At 33.2% G+C, this 19834-nt stretch overlaps 1 pseudogene; it reads left to right on the forward strand.

The window, feature by feature from the left end:
* Window positions 1-19834, forward strand: part of LOC107144165 — a 135042-nt pseudogene that overhangs the window by 22031 nt on the left and 93177 nt on the right.

A 19834-nucleotide genomic window follows, 5' to 3' on the forward strand; every position in this document is an offset into this window, starting at 1 on the left:
CTTCAAGGGAATGTTCCCAATGACCTACTTTCTCTAACTCGGCCCCACCTCCTGAAGTTTCCACTGCTTTCCAATAGCACATTAAGCTGTGAATTCATAAGTCCATTTATGAAGTCAGACCCCCTCATGATCCACCACCTCCCAAAGGCCCCATCTCTGAACACAACTGCATGGGTGTTTTAGGGGGAAATCCAAACCATAGCAGATGGTGTAGATGGACATAATACCTTAATTTTGTTTATTTAGTGTTATGTGGTGTTGGGGATTGAACCCAGTGCATCACACGTGCTAGGCAAGCACTCTACCACTGAGCTACAACCCCAGCCCCCTATATTCCCTATTTCTTAAGTATTCTGAAGAGTTTCTCTTTTCAGACAAGAACACAACTAATACATATTTACAATTATTTTTATTTAATTTTCCTGTACTTAAAACTCTGTAATCTGGGGCTGGGGCTGGGGCTGGGGCTCATTGGTAGAGCGCTTGCCTGGCATCTGTGAGGCACTGGGTTCAATTCTTAGGACCACATGTAAATAAAATGAATAAAAAAAGGTCCACCAAAAACTAATAAAATTTTTAAACAAACAACAACAACAACAAAAACTTATCTTTTTTCTGTCTTAATATTACCACACTTGAAACTGCTCTGGCAACATCATTTAGTGGCATAAATATTGCCAAATCCAATCCTCATTTTTAGTTTTCTTGATATTTCTTCATTCTTTGACTTTGCTAACTGCTATTTTTCTTAAACTATTCACTTCCTTTATTTTTACCATTCCAATCTTCATTATTTCTTCTTCTCTGGTCATTTAATTTTTTTCATGCTGAACCTTTTAAAACAATGTTTTCTCTCATTTCATTTTTAAAGCTCTAATTGGACAATTTGACTAATCTTAAGATTTTTTAAAAAATATTTCCTTGTTTTAGTTGTAGATGGACATGATACCTTTTTAATTTATTTATTTATTTTTATGTGGTGCTGAGGATTGAACCCAGTGCCTCCCATGTGCTAGGTGAGTGCTCTACCACTGAGCTACAACCCCAGCCCTAATCTTAAGTTTTTAAGTGCCATATAAAAGCTGATGATTCCAAAATATCTATTTCTCCATTTAGGAACTTGTCATATAGTTGTCATATAGGAATTTGTCATATAGTTCCAAAATTTAACTTGACACCTTCCACTTTCAAGAAGCATAGATACACCAAACAAATAAACTACAATAATCCTGCCCATTTTCTATTGATTATCATGTAGTTCTCATTGTAATCCACCTAAACACCCAAGAAACTGTGTACTTTATTGACGGCTGTGTCTGTAATGATATTTTTTTTCATGTTATTCATGCCTGTGTGTGGTCAACTCCTACTTCTATAAGGTATTTTATAAATGCCTGATTGACTTGAAGGCTAAATCATAAAGAGGGTTACAGCTTTCTATCTGTCCTTCTTCTTGAATTACTGGTTGTAGGGAAAGCCAGATGCCATATCATGGAGACATTCAAGCAACCTTATAAAAATGTTCATTGGTAAGGACATTATTTCTCCTGCCACAGCCAACAAGGAACTTAGGTCTCTTGCCAGCCTCCATGTGAGTGAGTTACCGAGATAGCAGATCCACCAACCATTATCAGGCCAGCTAACATGCAGCACTAGCTGACATTAACATATAAGAATACCTAAGCCAGAACCATCCAGGTAAGCTGCCCCAGAATCCAAACCCACGGAAACTGTGTGAGATAATAAATATTTATTGTTGTTTGCAGCTGCAGAGGTAATTTACTATCATAACAAATACAACTACTCTGTTTCTCTTACTTCCTGTGAATCACCATATTCTGCCAATTTTATTGCTCAAACATTTCTGGAATCTACCCTTTCATTTTCAAATGCCGTTGTTCTATGTAAGTCCTTCTCAACTCTAGCTTGCGTTATTATTTCAGCGACCCTCAAAATGATCTCTTTTTTATTGTGATGTTTTTCAAATCCATTCCCCCAACCCTACTGGCAAAGTGGTTTATATGAAATTAAAATTACCTATGCCTCATATACTTAAAAAACTTTTAATTATTCTTTTTCTTCAACAAAATATAATACTTGTCTTACCATGATGTAAAATGTTTTAGGTAAACTGAAACCTTTTCATTATTTCTTCTTTCCAGTTTTATTTCTTACTACTGCTCACCACTCATTTTGTGCAATTGAATAATTGGACTGCTTTTGGACCTCGATATCAAGCAACTTCATATCTCTTTATCATTTGTCCTAAGTTTCCTTTTCGTAGAAAACCTGTCTTTTCCTTACTCTTTCATTGTTGAATTTTGAGACCTAAATCAGGAGCCATTTCCTCCAGATAGACTTCCATTACTCTTGGAGTTCAGATTAAATATCCTTCTGTTGTTAACCTATATGAGGATTTGCATTCTTCTATCATAACATTTACCATATCATAATAAAATTCTTAGGCATCCATTTCCCCCACTACTCTATGTGGAAGAACAAAGCTTCACATTGGTTTTAAATTGGTTCCATGATTTATTTTACTTGTAGTTTGCAAATCTGTGAATGCAAGAGACAGACCTAGAGGTTTTCTGAATAGCAGAAGTTGAGAGAATGAGAAGAATATAGGCAGACTTGGATATGGAAATATTTGTAGATCAAAATAATATAAGGCAAATGAGTTATTTTGCTTGCTAAGTAAACAATTTACATTTTTAAAAGAAACATTGTAAAATATAAGTAAATGAATGTAACAAATATAATTTGCAAGACTGTATGGATAAACCATCACATTTATAACTCTGACTTTTTTAATATTTAGTTTTTAGTTGTAGTTGGATACAATACCTTTATTTTATGTATTTATTTTTATGTGGTGCTAAGGATCGAACCCAGGGCCTCACATGTGCTAGGTGAGTGCTCTACTGCTGCGCCACAACCCCAGCTCCTAACTTTTTTTTACTACTTATATTTTTTTAAAAAAATATTTTATTAGTTGTTGATGAACCTTTATTTATTTATATGCGGTGCTGAGAATTGAACCCAGTACCTCACACATGCTAGGCAAGCGCTCTACCACTGAGCCACAACCCCAGCCTCTTGTGGTCTTTTAAAAAAAGTCATTGTATATACTTAATGGGTATAACATGATATTTTCATATACATATAGTTAGTGAAATGGTCACTACAGTCATAAAAATTAATATAGCCATCATCCTATATATTTTTTGTGGCAAGAGTACCTAAAATCTACTCTTCTAGCAAAAAACCCTGAATTTGTAGAATAAGAATTTGATACCAGGTAGTCTGTTTCTAGAACCTAGAATTTTAATCATTAATTATACTGAATTTTAATTAAAATTTTGTTTTGAGATAATTATATATTCACATGCATGTATAACAAACAATACAGAGAGACCTGGTATATACTTTATCATGTTTCCCCAATGATGACATCTTGTAAAATGTTAGTACTATATATCTGTCAAACAAGATATCAGTATTAACTCAGTGAAGATATATTGTTCCATCACCATCGGGATCCTTTGTATTACCTTTATACCAAGTATGCCTCATTCCTGGCCCCTGAAAATTATTAGTCTGGTTGCCAATTCTCTAACATCTTATATCAAGAAAGTTATTTATACTAAAATGCCATGGTAGGAATTGTACCATAGTTTGTTTAGCCATTCATCCCTTGAGGGATATTTTGTTGTTTCCAATTTGGACTAATAAAATAAAGCCACTACGAGCAGTCTATTAGTGTAAAACTTTGGATGTGAACATGAATTTTTATTTGTATGAGATAAATTCCCATGAGTGCATAATTAGTTTTACAAGAATCATTTATTTTTTTTACTGTTGAACTTTGTGAGTTTATATGTTATATATACTAGTTCCTTGTTGGATAGCTTTTCATCCTCTTAACAGGATCTTTTGCAGAGCAAAGTTTTTATTTTTATGAGGTCCAATTTATCAATATTTCCTCTTAAGGATCATACTTTTGGTCGAAGGTCTAAGAACTTTTCACATAACCCAGCACCCAAAGATTTTCCTGTATGTTATTTCAAAAGTTTTAAAAATTTACCTTTAACATTTAAGTTAATTCTTAAATAAGAAGTGAAGTTTAGGTCAAGATTTTTTTTTTCTTTAATGTAGGGATGTCCAGTTGATTTTTTTTTAAACATGGCATGTCCAATTGCTATGGCAGTGTGTGCTGAAAAGGTTATACTTTTTCCATTGAATTAGTTTTGCACCTTTGTCAAAAATTAGTAGGGCACATTGTGAAGGTCTGCCTCTGGGTCTTCATTCTGTTCCTCCACCAACACTACATTGTCATTATTATCATAGTTATGTAGTAAACCTTAATATTGGGTAAAAATATTTTTCCCACTTTATTCTTTTGTAAGATTGTTTTAGCTATTACAGGCTTGTGCCATGCCATATAAATTTTAGAATAAGCTTTTTCTATGTCTACCAAAAACTGCAGAAATTTTCAAAGTAGTTAAGGCAAACCTACAGATCTATAGACCAATTTGGGAGGAACTGATATCTTCACTATTTTAAGATTTCCAATGCATTTACACAGTATATTTCTGGATTTATTTAGGACTTTTCTGGTTTGTGTCATCAGTATTCGTAAGATATTATAAATATTTTGTGGAGATAATGATCATCATTCCTCTCTGCCTTATCTGAATCACTTCAAAATCCAGGTTACTGATCACTCTGTTCTTGCCATGTTACATAATAGCTATAGTAGCACCCACTTAGCTAATTATTGCTAAGCCTCAAAATTGTAACACATTTCATAATTCTTACATAAAGTTTCTTTAAAAGGAATATACACATTTATTTTAACAGTCACACACGTGGGCAAGCATAGTACACTAAAAAGTCTCCAAATACCTATCAGTGGAATCATGGACATTAAGAAACACACAAAATACTCTTCCATTCAATCAGCTATGACTACTAGATAAACAGAGATATAATATTCAATGTATGCATACTGACCCCCTATTTGTTAATTTCTTCTCTTATTATTGACATTTAGGTAGTTTCAATTTTTTTTTTTTTTGTAGTTTGGTGGCAGAGCACTTCCCTAGCATGTGCAAGGCCCTGAGTTCAATACTTCATATCAAAATAAAAAAGCTTAAAAATCCCCAACTTTTCTTAATTTTATTTACAGACAGAGTCTCATGAAGTTGCTTAGGGCCTCACTAAGTTACTGAGGCTGTCTTTGAACTTTCAATCCTCCTTCCTTGGCCTCCCAAGCTGCTAGGATTACAGGTATGTGCCACCATGCCTGAGAAATCGGCAATGAATATAATCATGTACAACTCCTTTTCATGACAGAAGGAATCCCTCTAAGTACTCAGATTATGACATTTTCAATAACCAGTCATTGCCAAAAAGTACCTCAATGGACAAAATAATTACATCGATATGCATATTTATTGACATTCTATGAATGATTTTAACCTATATGAGGCTTTTCACACTTTTTAGTTGTTGCCAGAACTTCAGAAGGATATGAAGTAGTATCTAGTTGAATAATGTGCACTTTCCAAATTTTTAATAAAAATGCTTATTTTATATTAAATTAAAATTTCACATTCTGTGAAGTTCCTGTCTACATCCTATTGCTTTTTTAAAAAAGTTATTTATATTATAGGTGTTATTTGCTTTGATACCCTTAAGAGAAGTATTGCAGATACTATGTTTTAAATATGATATAAAACTTTATGGATTCTGCTAAAACTGGCATTTTTTCAACATTATATATTTGAGATTCATCTATTTTGATACATATGGCTTAATTACATATTTCATATTTTTTAACCTTTTTTATTTTGGTATGAAGTATTGAACTCAGGGTCTTGCACATGCTAGGGAAATGCCCTGCCACTAAACTATAACCCCAGCCCACTGTTTCACATTATATAAAAATAATACCTTTTATATCCATTAATCTATTAATAGACATTTACATTAAATTGTTTCTGACTAGTTCCTTACAGACAATGCTCTAATAAACATGTTTCCACATGTGTCCTTGGGAAAATTTGTAAGAGTTCCCCAAGGAGACAAATATTAACCTATGGCCTGTAGGCATTATGACAGGGAGAATATTAAGAAGTCTCCTCAAGTTTCTCATTCCCTGGAGTATATATACCTCCCAGTTACTCAATCAAACACTAATTTACATATTGCTGTGAACAGATGTTACAGATGTCATTAAGTCCCCAAATCAGTTGACCAAGTGCTCTCTTGAAAATCAGTCAATTGAGTGTGTTGTAATTGACTGTGTCCCTGCAATTTCTACTCCTATGAAAATAATTGTAGATTTTGATCCTTCTTACCCTCACCTTTGCTAAAAAAATTCTAACTTGTGTATAGGCCTCTAAATCTTCTTTACTAGAAATGCAGAATGGATTTTATCTGATTGCTGCTGATACAAGTTCTCCTACATTATTTTTCTGTTTTCTGAATTTCCATATAGCATCTCATTCCTGTTGTAAATAGGATATGGTTCTGAGTATTTTATTATTACAGAAAAAAATTTCATTTGTTTTATCTCTGTCTTTTACACCATATGTCATCTATTTTTAAACCATCTTTTTAAACAAAAACTAGTATATTTTTAGAAATACAGAAATAAAATGATTTTGAGATGAGTTCACTATATATCTTTATTTATTTATTTGTCATTGTTCTGAGGATTGAACCTATGGCACTTTACCACTGAGTCACATTCTCAGTTCTATATATACACACACACATATGTGGAACATATACACACACATATATTTTTAAGACATGGTCTCATTAAGTTGCTGAGGCTGGCCTTGAACTTGTGATCTTCCTGCCTCAATTTCCCAAACCACTGGGATTCCAGGCATGCACTACAGCCCTCAGTTCACTACACATAGTTCCTATTGTTACTAAAATGACACAGTACACAATGACCTGCATCATAATAATTGTCTTCACTGAATAGCAGCATATGTGTCCTTACGAATATTGGAAACAGGATTTGATCCAACCTTCATGGGTACATTAAGTTTAAACATTTTTAAGAAAGACCTGAAATCCTTCTGTAAAATAATTAATCTATTCTATTCCACAGGAGGCCTGCAGGCTACCAACCTGCTGCTGCCATATCTAGAGTGATTCCTGAGAAGTTCCAGCACTTTTTGCAAGTACTCAACACAAATTTCAATGGGTGGCAGAAAAGAGCCTTTGCCGTCATTGCCATTAAGGGTGTGGGGAAAAGATATGCTCATATGGTGTTGAGGAAAGCAGATATTGTCCGTACCAAGGGGCTGGAGAACTCACTGAGAATGAAGTTGAACATGTAATCATAATTATGCAGAATCCATGAGACTACAAGATCCCAGACTGGTTCTTGAAAAGATGTAAGAATGTAAAGGATGAAAAATACAGCCAGGTTCCAGCCAGGGGTCTAGACAACAAGCTTGGGGAAGACCTAGATAAACTAGAAGATTAGGGCCCAGAGTGGGCTGTGCCACTTCTGGGACTTCATGTCTGAGGCCAGCATACCAAGAACACTGGGCACTGTGGCTATACTGTGGATGTGTCCAAAAAGAAACGAGTCTGTAGGCCTTTTCTGTTAATAAACAGTTTATATACTAAAAAAAAAAATCATCTTGGAATTCCTCATGCTCTTCTTCTTTCTTTTTCCATCTCTCTCTCTTTTTGCCCTCGCTTTCTACTTCTTCTTCTTACATGTCAATTATTAATTTTTCAAATATGCAAAACGAGTCATTTGTAAACTTGGGAGACATATATATCTACATTATAGTCAGCCAAGCACAGAAGGCTCCTTTCAATAGCTTTTGGTATTGATCTTGTTTATTGGGAATGAGATGAATAAATTTGCCTAAGAGCTAATGAGAAACATGGGAGGAAAGGGTTGAAACACTTGTAACATCCCATTGGAGTTCAAACATTATTAGAAATTCAGTGCTAATTTATGTTGATTTTAGATAAGATCTGCTGACACAAAAGGTCAGCAAGCACACCCACATATGTGTCATTAAAAAATGGGTGAAAGACTTGGAGATCTGGACTCTGTATTATGAGAAGAACTCAAGAAGCAGAAGTAAGGTTTTTGTTGACATAAACATTTGAGTTTGTAGCATTTGATTTGATTCCAAGTTCAAGGAGGTCACACGTGCTTCATAAATTTTAAATAAAGCAACATATATGAATTATTTCTATGGCTCTGACTAGAAGTCAGTTAGTTATTTATCCTAAATTACTCCTCCAACCACACCAGGGGAAAAATTTTCTTTCATTTGTTCGGTTACAATGTGTGGATTTGTTTTGGGCTTCTATTCACTGCAAAGCACAAACTCCCAAATGATTGACTCCCCACCCCCACCCTTCCATCTTTAAAGAGTCTTCTTATCGTTATAATAAAAGATCTTCTATGAAAATTAAAACTACACTGAGATTTCATCTCACTCCAGTCAGAATGTCAATGATCAAGTGTTGGAATAAGTTTCAGTCACAGCTAGCAGCTACTAGCAGGTTGGAAGTGCTTGAAATATCCACCTTCCTTCAGGCCTGACAGGAGTGCCTGCAGGATGGGGTGAAACCACATCCTCAGCACTTGTGGTTAGCATTGCCAAACTGCCCAGCCAAGAAACTGAGAGTCAGGGGCTTCAGGGCATGAAACCCCTGACTCAGTAAGGGCTAAAGACCCTTCTAGATTGCTTTCTGCCAGGACAGTAATATTTAGAGTTTCCTCACAGTGTGGTTACATTAGGCAGAAGATGATTGGCTTATGGATATTGTCTTGCTTATGTATAATTGACAGGCATGCCCCACTCAAACCCTATAACTGTTGTGTGCATTCCAAAAATAAACTGAGCTACTGGACGATGACCTGAGGCGGGTCTCCAGCCAGTTCTCTCACCAGCTCCCAGAGTCTGTGTGTTGATTCTGCATCTCTACACACCCCCCCAGGGGACTAGGAACACTTTCAATCAAGAATACAAGCAACAATAAATGTGAGGAAAAGGATATACTGATATGTTGCTGGTGGAACTGCAAATTGGTGTAACCACTCTCGAAAGCAGTATGGAGATTCCTCAAAAACTAGGAATGAAATCACCATTTGGCCCAGTTATGCTACTCTTCAGTGTATATCCAAAGGAATTAAACTTAGCATACTACAGTGACACAGCCACATCACTGTTTATAGCAGCTTAAGTCACAATAGCTAAGCTATGGAACCAACCTAGGTGCCCTTAACAGATGAATGAATAAAGAAAACGTGGTATATATAGAGAACAGAATATTACTCAGCCATAAAAAAACAATGACTATGACATTTTCCAGTAAATGGATGGATCTGGAGACTATCATGCTAAGTGAAATAAGCCAATTCAAAAAAAAAAAAAAGGTTGAATGTTCTCTCTGATACATGGATGCTAACACACAGAAAGGGTGTGGGGGAGGAGAAGAATAAAAGTTCAGTGGATTAGACAAAGGGGAATGAAGGAAAGGGAGCAGGATAGGAATAGGAAAAACAGTGGAATGTATTTGATAAAACTTTCTTATGTACATATATGAATACACCACAATCAATCTCCACATCCTGTACTGGGATCCTAATTAGAATAAGACATAACCCATGTTTGTATAATATGTCAAAATATACTCTACTGTCATGTATATCTAAAAAGAACAAATAAAAATTTTAAAAAGCTCTTCTATAAAACTGCAGTAATTCAAATAACTTTATACCTTAGAACTATTTTCTGTGTTCTCTATATACTTTATAACTCCCTGAGTCTCACCCCAACATTGATTTATCCAAATAGGTAGTGTCTTCCAAGAGCATTAAAATAAATTAATTCTTAATCCAGAATTTGGGGATTCTATTCCATCATCCATGTACTTTATTGGGTTGGAATTTTCTTATTGTAAAAATATTTATATATTAATATTTCTGAATTCATGGAACATTATAAAATATTAATTCTGTTGGAAATACTTCATTTTCTGACATTGTTTATTAACAGACCATCTGTGTATCATAGTAGTGCACTTAATCAAGGCAATCAAACCTTTTTAATATAAACAAATAGAGATAGTAATTAGGCCAAGCTCTTTTGCTCAGTTTTTCTTCAATCATTTCAAAAAACTTATTCATGGAGATCCTTACTGGCTTAGTTTCCTTATGTTGCTATAACTAAATACTATAGACTGGGTAATTTGCAAATCATAGAAAGTATTTCTTGTAGTTCTGGAATCTGAAAATATCCATCCATTCAATATCCATCCATTCTCTGGCAGATTTGGTGTCCTGTGAGATTTCACTCTGTACTTCCAAGATGAAGCCTATTACTGTGTCCTCTGGTGGGGAAGAACACTGTCTTCACATGGCAGAAGGAACAAAGGAATAAAAGGGATGGATTTGTTCCTTGTTAAGTTTTTATAGAAGGGCAACAATCCCATCTACAAGGACTGAGTTCTGATGGCCTAATCATCTCTACCTGTTTATATTGTTGCACTGGGGATTACACCTCAACATGGATTTGGGCAGGGGACACAAACATTTAAACCAAAGCATTCACCTTACATATGTTTACAACATCATCAACTAAAAAATTTAGAGCTATTTTTGAAATGGAACTTATATAACAATTTTCCCAAGTTTTCTTAATATTAGTCTTTTATATAGTCAAGATATATTTTATTGACATGCATTTTATTTTAAATATCATACTTTCACAGTTTGGTCTATAATGCACAATTCCTAGAGAACTCCCTCAAAATATAAAAACTGATTTTATTTGAGCTCATCATATTTTCATAATCCCTACCTACCTTGTAAAACTCTGTATTCTATGTTTCGATTTTAAAACATCACAGCACAATTTTAAAGTGATATTCCTCAACATACCATACAGTCAAAATCTCTTTTGCCTTTTATTATGGATATTTTCCTATCTCATATTTTCTTTGGGATAGAGAGAAACAAATAATTTGAAATCTAAAACATATTTAGAAGTGTTATATCAAGAACTGACAATTTTTTAAATACAATGCTGGCATATTTCCTTAATAACCACCTGAAAATAAAAGGCATTTGGTAATTGCTGAATTGAATTATATCTTCCTTATTATCATATATAGCTCTATATCTAAGATGATCCCCAACAAATCATGGAGGCATCTTTCTACACTCAGTAGGAATAAATAGAATGACATGTGCTCTTAATTTATTAGTAAACACATGTAGATTTGTTTCAAAAAAAGCTTAAAATTTTGTATTAAAACCACCAAAGATATTAATATTTCAGCTTAGAAAATAAAGAGGACATTAACCCAATGACAAATTATAGTCTATACAATCAACTTTAATTTGGTAGACTGATGTCAAGCTTTTCAGATAAATGAGAAATATTTTACTAAAAATTAATATATATTATGTACTCTGAAAAAAAATCACCAGTAGTTATTACATTGTTGTAGGCCTTCATTATGAATATAACTATAAGTTATTGCAGCCCAGATTACATGATGAGCTCATAAAGAGATGATTATCTAGTTGTGTTTATAATGCTACAAATACTCATAGCATTTTAGTTTATTCTCAATGCTAAATCAAAGATGAAGGACCTATATAGAGTTTTCCTTTATACAATTAATATGAGAAAATCAGGCTGAAGGACATGAAGAATATTATGAAGAAATTATGAAGAACATAATTTCCAAAGGTCACACAGCTTGAATATGCCTGGCTAGACTTGAATCTACATAATCTGAGTCCAGAGACTCCTCTTTCTAAGACTGTATATAACTGTTGGTTCTAGAATTTTTGTATTTAGGACTACACCTATAGAAAATACCTTCTTCACCCTCACTGCCTGTGACTAGACCCATTCCTTCTTCACGTGTACTGTGTCAATTTGCTTTCATTTGAGGTTATAAATGTGACTCTGACCCTGAACAGATTTAGAACAGATTTTTATTTCTATTCTTATCACACAGGGGTGAGATTTAAGAATGCTATTTAAATACTTGTTAAATTAAATATGCCCAAATAATATAAAATTAGAAACTCTTCAAATGGACAGTAATTCCAAGTAAACACAGAGCAAGTCACATTGCAAAGTCAAAAGTGCAAAGACTCAAAAGTATCTGATTTAAAATTCAATCTTTTATTGAGTTTGTAATGGAATTAGTTCTCCACTTCTTTTTTTCCTGCATTGTTGTCTCTCCACCTCTGACTACATAGTCATAACTTCAGATATTCCATACATATATTGAGACATTCAGTCCACAGGACATGTCAATGAACCTCCTTAAATAAGCCAGGTATTCTTAAAGACAGTTTTCCCAAAGAAAGGTCAGAATTTCAACAGGAATAATTACACTTAATGGTGGTTCTCTAATGGATGCTCCTTAAATCCCAGGTGACATTTGATAATATCTGAAGATATTGTGTTGCCCTAAGTTGGGGATATTGATGTTTCTGTCATCCAAGAGACAAATAAAGGGTAGGAATAATACACAGAACACCTCCCCTACACACATACCAAAGAATTGTCTGATCCAAAATATCAATAATGCTGATATTGGAAATTCTCATTTGGTAGGCCTGGAGCCCATTTTCTGAAAAGCTAATATAATAAAATGTGTAATGTGTAATGAACCACCTAGCAAGCTCTGCTCCATTGGCAATAAGATTGATTTTTGACTGATCCAATCTAGTGCACTCTCTAGTAGTCACTATTCACCTGTGATAATTACCATTTGCATCAAAATTATTAGTGAATAATTTAAAAATTCCAGTTCCTTGTTCTCCCTAGCAGATATCAAGTACTTGATAGTCACATGCAGCTAGAGTGTACTACACTGCAACAGTTCTATAGCTGCTTTAATAATACTAATCTAGAGACTAATAATAATAATACTAATACTAATCTAGAGACTCCCATACAAACACAATGCGAGTAGAATATATCATAGATACAGCAATATTTTATGTGTGTGGAAGAGTTGATGCAGTGTGGAGAGGTTATCTCTTCTGTAATTTATTACTTTAAATGATCCCTCGTGTACCTACTGCAGTATCCAGGGGAGGCAACAAACTGAGCAGGATAGCTAAAAAAAATATTAAAATTATATACAACATAATATGTACATATATATTCAGTACTCATATAAATCATGAAATATATCATGGGTTTAAGACATCAGGCTCTATTTCCTTCTTAATCAATGAATTGGGATGATAATTAAGCAGTTGATCTCCTCTTCTGAATGTCAAAAACTACTTTCTGCCGGGTGCTGTGGACTGTAATCCCAGCGGCTCTGGAGGCTGAAGCAGGAGGATCAAGAGTTCAAAACAGCTTCAGCAATTTATTGAGGCACTAAGCAACTGAGTGAGACCCTGTGTCTAAATAAAATACAAAATAGGGCTGGGGGGTGTGGCTCAGGGATTAAGTGTCCCTGAGTTCAATCCCCGGTACCAAAAAAAAAAAAAAAAGGCTACTTTGAGCTGATACCATAAGATCTGCAGTGAGATATACACAATGTTTATGATATATTTTAATATTTATAGTTATTATGTTTGCAATATATTTATATTTACAATATATTTACATATGTATATTTATATGTATATATGCATGTGTATTTGTAAATACATACAAGGTCTCTAAATAATATTTTCATTTTAATCTCATGGGCTTCTCTTCCCTCACATCAGCAGTATGGGTTCTAATTTGCCTTTTTCTCTGGACCAAGATGAGTGTCCGGTTTCATTTGCTGATAACAGCATTTTAAAGCATTGGTTATACATATTTATTTAAAATGACCTGTCCCAGTAGCCTGAGAATCTAAGGAGAAAATGACTATTCAAAGTTGTTTTCTTTGTTGTCATTTCTATAGCCTAGTGCCTGACCAAGAGTAAATATTAAATAATAATTATCTTATATGTATCAACACCATATCATAAAAAGTTTGCATGTTCAGAAACTGATGGGTAAATTCTCTTCTCCTTCTCCTTCTCCTTCTTCTTCTTCTTCTTCATTTGGTTCAAAGATTGAACCCAGGGTACTTAACCACTGAGCTACATTCCCAGCCATATATATATTTAAATTTAGAGACCAGGTGTCTGGCTATGTAAATTCTTTCATTAAGAAAATATAAATACACTCCTTGATCTTTAAATAATATACATGTTCAAAATAATTCACAGCAAAGTGGAACATTTTATTAATTGTGAGCATGGATCTTTCTCTCTTTTATATGGATTGCATTCCACAATGAAGAGAAACTAAATCCCTCCAATACTTCAAAACAAAACACTTTATACATAAAATGATATGATCTAGGGGCTGGGGTTGTGGCTCAGTGTTAGCACACTTGCCTAGCATGAGTGAGACACTGGGTTCGATTCTCAGCACCACATATAAACAAATAAATGAATAAAGGTCCATAAATAACTAATAAAATTTTTAAAAATGATATAATCTAAATATTCCATATCAGCTGTATTTTTTTTCCAAGAACCAGATTTGGAAGTTTTGTTTTAAAGAACAATTAAAAACTATCTGGCCAATAATGTTGCTGTCTATTTCCATTTATGGTGGAAAGAAAAAAAAAACTACTAAATTAAAAAATATATATTGGTACAATTAATAATGAAAATAGGGATATAAATGAAACAAAATAAGTAAAATGGGATTATTCTGTTCAAATATAGTAAAACTAAAATATATCAATACCTAATATATGTTAGATCATTTATATATTGTATTTAATTAACTAAAAACACTTATTGACTGAGTGTTATTATTCTGAGAAGGATAGGTAGCAAATATTAACAGAAACCAAGAAAATAGAAAATGACAGTTTGATTCATAGCACTAAAACCAAATTCTACCCTTAATTTTGAACTGCAATTTTCCCAGCTGAAATTCTTCACATATTTAGCAACCTTGATCTGTTTGTAATTTATTTTCACACTCATAGGAGCTGATTTTTAAAATTTCTGTACTATGTATTATTTCACAACATCACTTTTACATCCTCTGCCAACTAAGATTTATTTATATAAGGGTTTCATAAAATAATGATGATACAAAGAATGAATGATGCTTAACTTTACCCTTTTGTCTTCCTAATGGGTATATTGCATTACCATGGTGTTCAAATCTGCATCAAATCTTATAATCCCATATTATTTGGCTGTAAATGTTTTGGAATCATTCAAGTTTTTCAAAAAAAACCCCCACTATTTTTAAAAAAATATTCGATCAGAGGATTATTCCTGAAATGCCTGTTATGAAAATTGATTAAAGACCAAACTGTCCTTCAGAAAATATGCCCACCCAAATTATTTTAGGTGGTCAATTATTTTTTCAATTATATATATATATATATATATATATATATATATATACACACACACACAAATATATTCATTTTGAAAAGTATATCTTTATTAAATAAGGTTTCCATTATCATAGCATACCATATTGTATGTTGAGTTTATATTTTTATAAAACAAAAATGATGGTGTAATGTTTTATTTTTAATAAATAAATTATATAATATGCTAATTTTAAGTTTTGGATAAAATCACAATATTATTATACTAACTAATCTTTCACTGTGTAATTTGAAACATTTCATTTAATATTAGAAAGTTATATTAATTCCTAATTGCCCCCAGTTTTCAAAAAACACTGTTGTGTGGGGGGGAAATCCCATGAAAATGGAAGGGAGATCAGTATATTAGGAAGGTGATACACCGGGAGGGAGGAGGGAAAGAAAGGAAAAGGGAGGAATGGTGGAATGAAATTGACCCAATTATGGTATGTACATATAAGGACTTAACACAGTGAATTCCACCTTTATCTGTATCTATAAAGCACCGATTTTAAAGAGCTATAAATAAAAAGAAGAAACACCAGTAGAACAGAGGAAGGGAAATAGGGGAAGGGTTGGAAAAGTGAGAGGAGGGAAACAAGTATCTGGAACTGAAGTGGAGCAAATTATATTTCATGGATGTCAAAATTAACCTTAATATTTTGTATTACTGTAATGTGCTAACAAAAACATAAAAAAAACCCCTACTGGATGCTTAGTAAGATCGTTAAGTAAGGTAGAGTTCACTATTGCATAATTTAAGAAGTTTTCATAGCCCATTATGTTCCTTATATTAAGAGGATTTTACTGTACTGTGGAACTGTTAACTAGTCAAAACTGAACATAAACCGTCTTCATGAGCTTCTTTCCAAGGGTTGCTACCATAGTTTTAATGTAGACGTCTTTTCAATGCTTAGGGAATTTGTAATTATCAGAATTATCTTACATTGCTTTAAATATGGATAAGTGAGAGCTGGCATGAGTAAAAAGTTTAATGAAAATGGTAAAGTAGAAATACAAAAATCATTTTTTGTTTTGTTTTTATTTTTAATTTTGTTTTTGTTTTGGTTAGTGAAGCTCAATTTCTTAGATTTCTCAAATAAATTGCTTCTGGACTATATGATCTCCAGAGATGTGGCTGGAGACTAGATATTTCCATGGATCATAGAAATACATTTTCTTTGGATATCTCTGAAGCAGTCTTGAGGATGGGCAAATGTACTATATAATGAGACTGTCAACCTTGATGTTTAAACTTTACTGCTTTTGTGGATTTAAAGTAGGTTTATAATTTTATATTATATCTAGTATCAAAACAATGTATAATTGTATTCTTCAAAATATAGAAACGACATTTATGACTCATTTCCACACTCAGAATTTCTTATTTCATTTTTTCCATTTAAATTATCTCTGTCATGCTGTTTTACATATTTTTTATTTGCTATTTTATTTATATTTACACTAGTCTATGAAGATAGAAAAATAAAGGCGGTGGTTGGCAATAAATAAACTGTGTGACTGCATATTTTGTAACGGTGGAGGCTGAGGACATGAAACAGAAGCCCTGAGCATTAAACTTTCCTTCTCTCTGGCCACAGGGGACCACTGCATTAATTCCTGAATAAAAGAAGACCTGGCTTTAGAGCTGTGAAGACTAGAAAAATATCTCTTTGTAAGCACAGTGCTCAATTTGCAAGTTAAAGTGGAATATAGCTGGACAATAAATTTAAGAAGCAAATCTACCTGCCATAAAAAGCATTACTTCTTTTCAATCAAAGGACCAGATAAAAGTAATAGTTGGGAAAGTCCTGATCTTAGAAATCAACATTATGAATAAAACTTTTGACAATGGAGAGAGAAGTATCACATATAAGTCTTATATCAGACAATCTGGTTTGATGAATGAGGATATCTGGCATATCCAGCCATGAGATATATGTGTGAGACAAAAAAGGAAAATATCAATCCATTGTTAAAATTTCTTTCATTCTCCCCAAAATGGTGGAATCTAGGAATGAAAAGAAACTTTACTATGAGGGAAAATATATTCAAATGTCAAATATATCCTACAGTAGAATTCCTCCCTTCTTTCCTTCCTTCCCTTTCCTTCCCTCATCCATCCATTCTTCCTTTCTCTCTTTCTTTCCTTTTTTTTTACAATTTTTAAAAAAATCTTTGTAAGATTTATGAAACCAACTAGCATTGAATGGCAATAATAATTTATTTTGATAAACACTGAAGATAAAAGATAAGTCATAAAACAATAAATATACTAATAGAAATGTGCACATGGTGTTACTGGATGCCTAGGAGAAACACATACCATGATTTAAAATGAGGAATTCAGGAAGAAAATAGTGTGTTTACTTAGTTATAGTGCAAGTACGCATTGGCTGTGAGAATAGGAATAGGAAAGAGATGAAGGATATCCTTGGACATTATAATAAAAGTCTTTGTAAAGCAAAATTACATAGTGGGTGAAGGAATTAATGACTAATCAGGGTTATTAGTGTCTGAAATAGGGAATGAGAAATGATGGGGTTAGAAAAAAAAGGGGGAGGGGTCATAAGGCATTTTTAGGAAATTTAGAACCTATTCTACAAGTGGCTAGGACCCATAGAAGCATTTTAAGACGTGAATTTGCTGGATCATATGGTGATTCTAATTTTATTTTTTTTAGGAACCACCATACTGTTTTCCATAGTTGTCTTCACCATTTTGAATGTTTACAAACAGTACACAAGAGTTCCAATTTTGACATATCCTTGCCAATGTTTATTTTCCCTTTTTGATACAAGCAATGTTAATGTTAGGTGATTTCTCATTATAAGTTTGATTTGCATTTCCCTAATGATTAATGATATTGAATACCTTTTCATTACTTGTTGGTCAATTGCACATCTTTGGATAAATATCTATCAAACTCCTTTGTCCATTTTTAATTGTTTTTTTTTTTTTTGCTTTTTCGTTGTTGAGTTGCAAAAATTCTTTACATATTCTGGACATTACCCCATTATCAGATTTGCAAATGTTTTCTTCCATTTTGTAGGTTGATTTTTCACTCTGTTGTGTCCTTTGATGCCCAGAAATTTTAAATTTTGGCATAGCTCAATTTATCAAATTTTAATTTTATAATCTCAAATCTTTATTTATTAACTTGCATACATAATTGATCTTCCAACTATTTCATTAAAAGTTTAGAAAAATCCAGGAATGACAAACTGATATATGGACCTCTAGTTTGCCTAATGATAATATAGATTTAGAAAAATGCTGTCTTAACTCCAACATTATGTATAACTATAATGCACTAATAAAAACATTTTAAAAATGTTGTCTCAGAGCTGGGGTCATGGCTCAGTGGTAGAGCGCTTGCCTAGCATCTGTGAGGCACTGGGTTCAATTCTCAGCACTACATATCAATGAATAAAACATATTTTTAAAAAATATTTTTAACAACCAAAGAATATTTTTAAAAAATGCTGTGTTGACCCAGTTTTGAGTTTTTGGATGAGGGCATTTCCCCTTCTTTTTTTAAATATATATTTTTTAGTTGTAGATGGACACACTACCTTTATTTTATTTATTTATTTTTATGTGGTGCTGAGGATCAAACCCAGTGCCTCACACATGCTAGGCAAGTGCTCTACCACTGAGCCACAACCCCAGTCTTTGACATTTCTCCTTCTTAAGTGGCTGATTAAGACCACATTTCAACCACTTCCCTAATCAACTTTCACAATTGGGGCTGCTATACACCAGCCTCAACAGCCCTGGGGCTAGGTATCAGACAAATAGGAGCAGACATCTTTCCTTATAGCACTTGAAATTAGTCAAATTAGCCAGTCTGTGGGTAGCCTGCACAATATAGCCAACAAACTCTTAATATACGTGATGTTCCCTATAGTTCCAGCTATTAGTTAACTTGTCCCTTGCTATAACCATCTGCATAGCCCTGCCTAGCAGCCTTGTCTCATTTGAATCGGTAAGTAACAAAGTGTTCTGCCTTTCAGAGCTATTTGAATGTCCTTGTGTTGGGTCCCATCATCAAAAGAACCTTTACATCTAATAAAACTCTAACCAAGAATCAAACCAAAAATTAATGATACAGTGGTAAAGATGTGAATTCTGGTGAAGATGACACAGAAAGATGACATTATGATATGTATTCTTCATAATTCAAACACAAAGAATAATAGACAACATAAATTAAAGATAAAAATGACAGGTTCAAAATAAAGATAAATATCTTCATGGACCAAAGACAAAATAGACACTAAGCACTTGATGGTCTACATCTCTGGAAGCAAGTTCTAATAACTTTGCATTCTTAAATAGGAAAACTGATAAAAATATATTTTGGATATATATATATATATATATATATATATATATATATATATATATA

This window comes from Marmota marmota, unplaced genomic scaffold, assembly GCF_001458135.2.
Source record: "Marmota marmota marmota unplaced genomic scaffold, marMar, whole genome shotgun sequence".
Lineage (NCBI taxonomy): Eukaryota > Metazoa > Chordata > Mammalia > Rodentia > Sciuridae > Marmota > Marmota marmota.